This window comes from Eucalyptus grandis, chromosome 3 (assembly GCF_016545825.1).
Source record: "Eucalyptus grandis isolate ANBG69807.140 chromosome 3, ASM1654582v1, whole genome shotgun sequence".
Taxonomy (NCBI): domain Eukaryota; kingdom Viridiplantae; phylum Streptophyta; class Magnoliopsida; order Myrtales; family Myrtaceae; genus Eucalyptus; species Eucalyptus grandis.
Genome location: NC_052614.1, coordinates 40,707,604 through 40,716,622, shown reverse-complemented (window position 1 = coordinate 40,716,622; position 9,019 = coordinate 40,707,604). Strand labels below are relative to the sequence as shown.

Below are 9,019 nucleotides of genomic sequence, written 5' to 3'. Positions count from 1 at the left end.
TTAAGTTCAAAAGTGCTACATTCTTGTGATCAAACAACAAAATACTGCACAATAAATAACAACAAACGAATCAAAGCTTCGAGATGCCTATTTTCCAATACTGCACAATAAATAACAACAGACGAATCAAAGCTTCGAGATGCCTATTTTCCAACACGAGCAACTGTGGAAAGGACATGACAAAAATGACATTCTCTGCTTTTTCTATTTTACACCCACCTTCTTCCCGAACGAAAGTATTGCCTCAATGATGAAAAGTGACTTTGGGTGGCAATGAGAATCTTGTTACATTAATAAAAGAACAATAAGGACTTGAAGATGGCTCCCCCCACAGGCGAGCATGATACAATTAGCAATTCATGCCGCATTGAATAATTTGAAAGAAGATATATGCCTCAGGGTCGACGGTGAGATCCTCCTCCTTTGGCATGAGGAATCTATCGACCTGCACCGCAGCTTGCCTTCCTCGGAGATGGCCCACACCACCAGAGACTGACCACATCAGCAATCCCCAGCAGCAAAAACTCCCTCCACATTGGTCGCAAACCGGCCATAGTCAGCCTTGAAGTTTGACCTGCCATCTCTCTCTAGACCCAACTTGTCTACAATAGTCTGGAAAGGGCAAACCAGCAAAAACAACAGGCACAAATGCTGTCAATAAACTGTCCAGAAAAAGAGAACAGATTTACATCCACCCGGCACTAGCCCTATGCACATAAACATAAGTATGGGTTAAAAGGTATCTTCACATTCTTCATTTTTAACCAGTTCGACTTTTCCATATTATATAAGGTTTCCTAGGGCAATAGTAAGCCTCTAAAGGCCCACATGCCAATCAAATTTACTTTAGCACATACACTGAATAACCAAGTTATACAGTTACGACGGAAAGAAAAACAACTAATTTACATGCAAATTTGACTTTCCCATGCCAAATCCTTTCTTAGCACAGCTCCAACTATTTGACAAATATGAGAGAACGGTTCAAATACTCACCGATTCTAGACCAAGGAATCCCATGGCCAGTAAAACCAGATCAGCCTCAATGATTTCCTCAGATCCTCAATTTCTTTGAACTGAAACTTCCCACTAGCATCCTTCTCCCACCTAACACGCACTACTTCAAGCCCTTTAACGACCCCATTTTCATCACCAATAAACTGCTTAGTTAGCACTTCATAAGACCTTGGGTCTTTCCCAAACTTAGCTGCAGCTTCCTGGTGGCCATAATCAACATGGTAGACGCGAGGCCACTATAAACAGCATTGAACAGAGGAAAAGAACGGTGAGCAAATATTACACTGCGCATGCTATAAAATAAACGATAATGGAATAAGCAAGAGTACTCCTGTGGTTGTCAAGAGAAAAGGTAACTTATGTAATATTTGTACCTGTGGCCAAGGGTTGCCTGGAGCCCTCTTCTCCAGTGGCTTAGAAAGCAACTCCAAGTTTACAATTCTACAGCAGCCATGCCTGATAGATGTTCCTATGCAATCCGTGCCAGTGTCACCTCCACAAATGACCACTACCTTCTTTCCCTTTGCAGATATGTAGTTACCATCCTTGAGATTGCTGTCAAGCAAGCTCTTTGTGTTTGCATGAAGGAACTCCATGGCAAAATGAACACCTGACAATTCGCGTCCAGGTACAGGAAGGTCCCTGCAAGAAGGAAAATTCAATCCACAAGCATAAATATCGCTTTTCTCATCAACCAGAACATGGTGCAAAAACTCCTACAACATGTCCCCAAAGTTAAGTCACAATGAACTTACCTTGGTTTTGTGGCGCCAACAGCTAAAACAATAGCATCATTTTCCTTTGGAGCCTATCAAGAGAGTATGATGAATCCTTCCCAACGCTGGCATTCACCACAAAATTGACACCTTCCTAAGCCATCAAGTTAACTCGCCGTTGAACTACATCCACTTTGTCAGTCTTCATGTTTGGCACACCATACTTCATTAGGCCCCCAATTTGATCGCCACGCTCATACACTGTCACAAAATGGCCCATCCTGTTCAGCTGGTCAGCTGCAGCCAATCCAGCTGGTCCACTTCCCACAATCGCAACTTTTTTCCTGAGCGCATAAAGAAATTGATGATATTAACTTTAGAATAGGCAACATCTTTTGTCACAACCAACCCTGAAATCTGACTGGTTTAAGCCAAAAGACTCAATGGAAAACCAGGCTAATTCTTAAGCATTGTGAATTAAGGAAAGGAGGGATGTAACTTGAACAGGAACCCCAGAGAAAAGAAACATCTCTAGGGAACATAATGGACAGCCTTGACATAGCTTTTCAAGCAACGCCTACCAATCATATTCTCCAAGAGCATAGTAAGCAAAGCACAGATATAATTGACTGGTTAATGTTGTTGAATAAAGAGACAGCATACCCTGTTCTCTTCTGGGGTGGCCGGGGCACCATCCACCCTCTTCAAAAGGCCTTGTCTATGATCAAGCATTCAATATTTGATGGAAACAGGATTCTCAATGATACCAAGAACACAAGAGCCTTCACACGGTGCAAGACACACACGGCCTGTAAACTCGGGGGAAATTATTTGTCTCCAACAGTCGATCTAGTGCTTCCTGCCACCTATTTTGGTATACCAGCTCATTGAACTCAGGTATTTTGTTTCCAAGAGGACATCCAGAGTTTTCCTGCATAGTAAAGCCAAAGGAACAGATAAACAATAAAATTCATCTAGAATACATACGTACATACGCACAGACACAATTATAAAATAAAATCATTACAACTCTTACCTGATGGCAGAATGGAGTGCCACAGTCCATGCACCGGGCAGACTGAGTTTTTAACAGGGGACCTGGTTTGGACTCCTCCATGACTTCCTTCCAATCGTTCATCCGAACATTAGGTCCCTATATTTAACATCTTCGCGCTCATAAGCAATAAATCCCCCATGCTTAATGGCATCAGGAACTTGCGTAGGCCTCTTGGGAGCCTCAACAGATTCTACTGTCTATAAAAACCAAAACTCAAAGTCAGACATCTCATCAGAGAATGGTTACCAGCTGAATCCTCAAATCAGTCTTCCCCCATATGAATCACAATAAGAAAAGATTAACCTTGCCACAAAACGAAAGCCACAAAACATTGCAGAAACTACCCTAAAGGAAGAAAGTGGCAGAATTTCAATTTTAAAAATTTATCCAGAAGTTGTGAACCCCAAAATGAGATATTCATGTCATGCGTATTGAGATATCAGCTGTCTATGACACATTTGCGCCAGCACATAGACCCACGCATGCAAAATCAATAAAGCAGAGCACAAACTCAGGAGTAGGAAAAACTTCATCCAAATATCAGATCTTCCAAATTTTAAACAATGTCAAATAAATATCACATAAGTTGGAAGTATTCTAGTCCGATGTTGAAAGAATTTAGGTATAACAGGGGCTTAGTGTCACACATGAATGATCAATAAAGACAAGCATTGATGACATGGTCAGGCGATCTGTTATTTTTTTCGGTGTAAGGATTTATATCAACCTTGACTGGTTGCAGGGAAAAATTAATTTCGAACTGTTGAAACGATAATAAACTGCTTGTTTCCATTTCATCTACAGACATCTGTTTCCTAGATTGCTGCTGGGATTATTTTCGCTTTTTCTGCATGGTATGATGTGCAAGGCAGAAATACTAATATGCATCACAAAGAATGAACTTTTTCCATCAAAGTGACAAAGAGAGCCTCCAAGCCGTTTCATTTTACTTTCCAACCACAATAATTTGCCATGTAAGCACAATGCACTGCTAAAGAAGAATGAACTCACCCAAGTAAACCTGCATTTCCAATGTCCGAAGAAGTTCCAGTGTTCATGCCAGTGGTATCCCCAGAACTTGTTTGCTGAAAAAGAATAAGGAACAGAAGATTTTATTAATAACTGATGAAAAAACTAAACATTATCAATGTTCAGGCCAGTGGTTCGCCGGTCACGCGCTAGTTCGCCGCGAAGAGAGGGAGGGCAGACAGAGACGCAACGGGAGAGAAAGAACAGGGGACGGACGAGTCGGGGCAGATCCGGAGCCGGAGGGGTGGTGCGGTGGTTCGCCGGTCGGAAAGAGGGAGGGCAGAGAGAGAGAGGGAGGTCGCACGCCGGTCGGTCGGAAAGAGGAAGGGCAGAGAGAGAGAGGGGGAGGTCGCACGCCGGTCGGTCGGAAAGAGGGAGGGCAGAGAGAGAGGGAGGTAGCACGCCGGTCGGTTGCTCGCGGTCCTCTCGCCGGTATTCTTCTGGTTCGTCGGTTGCTCGCGGTGGGTCGCCGGTCGGAAAGAGAGAGGGCAGAGAGAGAGAGGGACTTCGTCGGGGAGAGAGAGCGAGGGTAGAGAGGCGCAAAGAAAGAAGTCGCAACAAAAACCTCTCTCCACGAGCTACAGTACACAAAAATTTTCAAAATGGCGCCCGAAATTATGGGTCCCCGAGGACACGTGTCGCGCTCCCAGTGCCTTCTTGTTTGCCACGCTGGCTACATAAGATGTACCCAATATTTTCTCCTCGATGACCCTTACTTTTCAATAAAGGGCACGTGAAAATGGGGCGTAATAAAAGCAAAAAAGCCTCACGAGAGCTTCAGAGAGAGAGAGAGAGAGAGACAGGGGGACAGAGACTTTGGGGCTGAGGATGAATGATGTTTTTTTTTTTTTTTCTCGGATGAACTTTCGCCGGTATATTCTATTGCGGTAGAACCGAAAGGAAAGAAGCAACCACTTTTCAATAAAGGGCACGTGAAAATGGGGCGTAATAAAAGCAAAAAAGCCTCACGAGAGCTTCAGAGAGAGAGAGAGAGAGAGACAGGGGGGACAGAGACTTTGGGGCTGAGGATGAATGATGTTTTTTTTTTTTCTCGGATGAACTTTCGCCGGTATATTCTATTGCGGTAGAACCGAAAGGAAAGAAGCAACCAGGAAGATTCAGGTCGTGGGTTCCGATGTTCCAGTCAAGAGAAAAAAATTAGGTCTTCCTGTCGTGATCCGGTACCCATTGAGAATGCGGCACGTGTCGAAACTTTTTCCCCAGACCCATCTTGACGCCATGAGGGATTCGATATCGGGCATGCGGGCCTACCGATAAAGGGATTAGAGGGGAAGGAGGAAGGGGGATGGGACTGAACAGTACCGGCTCTAGAGTTGGATTTACGTGAGTATCGCACACACAGGTGCATTGACTCGAAGAGTAAGACCAAAAAATAAAAAAGCATGAGAGATCTGATTTTCTCTGCTCTTCAATTCTTTTAATAATCTTTTACAACTCTACTAAGCTCGGCCCCTAAGAAATGCCTTTTTTTTTTTTTTTTTGAAGAGGTACGCATTTTTATGGTGATTATTAACAATCTGTCGCAACCACTGCCGTGCCGATCTTCGCGTTCCCACCAAAGATTTTTTTATGTTGACCCGTCGGTCTTTTCTTTCTAAATTAACGTAAGTTTCGTCCCAAAAAGGGAAAAAAAAAAGGATATTTTCAGCGGTTGATAAAAAGAAATCATGAGATATTTGTATTCTTTTTCGTGGAGAATATAAATGGCATCAGACAAAGTAGCAGATTACTTCCAAGGAAATGGCCTCCACACGTGGTTTTCCCCCTTTTTTTGCCCAAATGTGTGAAATGGTCTCCACATGTGGTCTCCACGTGCGGTTTTGTTTTATTTACTCCTAGAATGCACAGACCATGAAAAATAAATTATTCAATGAATATATAAATCTCTCAACATGGGTTTTGTCTTTTGGTATTCCAATGTCTCGAGGTCACATCTTTTGTGTAATTAAAAAAGAAATATAGAACAATGGAAACAATGTTTAACCGCACGCGCGGAAATTAATAATTAATTTAGTATGAACGGTGCGAAATCGGTCTCTCGCATATTCTCAATAGTTCAATTATTGTAGGTTACGGTATTTTTTTTCTCCTTTTTGTAAAATAAAAGAATTAGGGGACTTGACCAACTTGACAATGCCCTTCCAATGTTGCTAAAAGAGCAGAGCCGTGCACTCAATAAACAAAGGTTCCAATGAGTCATTCCGTCTAGGAATCGTTGTAATATCGTTGAAGCTCTAGAGGTCCGGGAACTTATTCATAGACATAATAATCACGCATTACTAGCACAAGCGGATTGACCTTCTCAACTTGTGGCTTGGAAAAAATAGTCATGCATCACAAGGGTACTAACATATATGATGAAAATTTATGAAATTAGATTGAAGAGGTCAATTGACTTTCCCATTTTTAGCGGTGTGGCTATTGACACAAAAAATTACTCAAGTCTTTGACTATTAACTTAGACTAGAAAGATCAAGCAAGACATAGTCGAGGTAATATATGCTAAGTCCTTTTGGTTGGCAACTATAGAAAATCGACATAGGTGACAAGAAATTGCCAATAGGCAACTAAAGAGAAAAGCATTAAGCGTTGAGTCATGGGTGTCGATAAGTGAGACTTGGTTCAATTGACAAAAGAACCAAAATTGAAATGAAGATCAATGAATCAAGAACATTATAATTGTTCAAATCATGAAGCCAACAATCTCAAGTACAACCATAATGACGCATTCTATCATAAAGCCAACATGATCATCACATCGCCGAGCCATAAATCTCAAAAGTCACGAGTGACAATGGTCAAAGAAACATGGGTTATAACCATCGGGAATAGGAGTTGCAAACTAGAAAAGTAACTATCAATATGGGGCAAGTGATGACGCCATGATGGTGGAAGTAGTGGGCTTATGATTGTCAATATATATTGCTAAATTCTAGAAGCTACGTAAGATGTTATTTACTTTCTTTATAATCATCGTTAATCATCACTAGTTGTAATAAGTACTAGGATTGCAATTCAAGCAAAGGACTGCCAATCGGTTAATAAACACCAATTGTCCAATATTATTTTCTTGCCATCATTACATTCCAGTAGAATTTCGTATGATTGGCTGTGATTCCCTTTAATTTTTGTATTTTAAATATTCTAGCTAGTTTGCATTCCGGTCCAAGAACCAGCGAAGAACCCCTTACATCTTTTGTTGATTTCTACATCGATGATCTTTTAAAAGATGTTTCGTGAACACTTTTCGGCCAAATAGTGGCATCTATAAATAATTTGCAAAATGTAGATTCCGTCATTTAGCCAAGGTCAATGAGAACGTCGTCGCTTGCGTGCTGACAAGATCTTCCAACCCCAATTCCTTTCAGAAATAAAAATTTGGAGAAAGCATATTGCGTAAAAGCGCCAACTTAAAATTTGCCGAGTGTTGTCGTTTTTCTTACGGCACCCCTTCTATTCGCCCTAATGGTCACCTATTTGGGACAAAAGCTGCCTGTGAATCCAAGATCGGTGTAGTGACTATGATCAAATGACATATCGACTATAATGGGGTACTTTTCATTTGGCTAAAGATATATGATGACGTGGCAGTATGATCTCGAATATTTAGAGTGATTTGATATGATGGTAATATGACATGTGACCCAATATGATTACTTAAGCATGAACACCGGGATCTTGCTCCAACCTTGATGGACCTTGACCCAGGTAGGGCCACTTTGGTCCCGAGTGAGAGTGCAAGCACCAATCTAGTATCAACATAAGCTGAAACCAAGAACCGGTGGCCATGCACGTCTTCTTGGCCGTCCTAGGCCTCGGCCTTGGCCTTGATAAATTTGAGCTTTGATGCAGGAGATACATGCATAAGCACAGGGATCCCAAGCCTGGCCTTTGCGAACATAAGCCTTGGCATCGAGGACCCGACCACAAGTATAGGGGTTCATGGCCCGGCTATGATGGACTTGGGGATAGGTGCCAGGGACTAGCATTGGGGTCGCCGGCCCTATGGCACCCCTCGACGGCCCCCGATCCGTTAGGGTCACCACGGTTGCTTACCTTTCACTTTCCCTAATAACATGCCACTCTGATACCATTAAATTTTGCAACGAGTCCATGCAACCTGGGGCATTACATTTTTTTTTTTATCGGTCCCTTCCGCAATTCATATAACAGAAGCATATCCAACAACTCCCTTTCTTATATTCAGAAAACGATGCACACCAACTAAACATTTATAGATAAAAGCCGAACACTTTTATTTACTTAAACCAGATGGACATCATTCATCGGTATATCAAAATACCATGGTTTTCTATACTTGGCTATACTTCAAAAGATAACCGACATCTCCTCCAACAGTCGTATACTTAAAGTCCATCGATCAGTGTCGGCGTCCAAAAGTTCATTCCTTTGCTATCCTCCTCCTCGCGGTCATATCCAACCACTTGATCCATCTACTGGTGGCAGTGGCAACAGAGGAATCTTATCTAGTCTGAAATGTTAATCCTCAAACAGAGGAATCTTATCTAGTCTGAAATGTTAATCCTCAAAAGGGGTGAGTACAACCACTCAGCAGTAAAGATCCACCAAACTACTCATTGCGTCACACAGAACAATCAAGGCATCATAACAAAGCACATATCATTCATGCATTCAAGCATAACTTACCTTGTAGCCATGCATATATCATCATACCATATGTGCATATATCATCATGCACTCATCATCAAGCATTCATGCATATATCACCATGCCATATGTGCACATACCACCATGCACTCATTATCAAGCATTCATGCATATATCACCATGCCATCATGCATATACTACCATGATTCATATCATCCATGATATCAAGCATACATCACCATGAGATCTATTCATGCCTTCATGATCGCATTTTCAATATCAAATAGTATTAATTTATTTTCATAAGCAAATCATGCATCATGCCATATGCATACACCCATGCATATGATTCATTTTCAATTCTTATCTTTCACAAGGATCTCATCAGTTTTTCTTTCTAGGGACCAATGTTTGCATCCCACAATTTATCGCTCGCATCCAACCAGGCATCATGAGGAACCTCCGGGCATGTATTCAAAATACAACCAGGCATCCGGCACCCCCACATTCCAGGCATCTCATATCCCAACTGGCATCACAAGGTATCCCC

The 9,019-nt window shown here is 41.9% G+C and overlaps 2 long non-coding RNA genes across 3 annotated transcripts; both read right to left on the bottom strand.

The window, feature by feature from the left end:
- On the bottom strand, positions 1-2,553 carry LOC120291248. Of its 2 annotated transcripts, XR_005549180.1 has the most exons (5): positions 2,397-2,553; positions 1,773-2,077; positions 1,392-1,659; positions 997-1,253; positions 1-612 (listed from the first exon to the last, which is right to left on the bottom strand). It is a non-coding gene; the product is annotated as an uncharacterized LOC120291248 (long non-coding RNA). The 2 variants fall into 2 exon arrangements; XR_005549181.1 differs by lacking the exon at positions 997-1,253.
- Positions 2,551-4,361, bottom strand: LOC120291249. The gene is made up of 3 exons (XR_005549182.1): positions 3,802-4,361; positions 2,770-2,987; positions 2,551-2,664 (listed from the first exon to the last, which is right to left on the bottom strand). It is a non-coding gene; the product is annotated as an uncharacterized LOC120291249 (long non-coding RNA).
- Between the last annotated feature and the right edge of the window lie 4,658 nt (positions 4,362-9,019).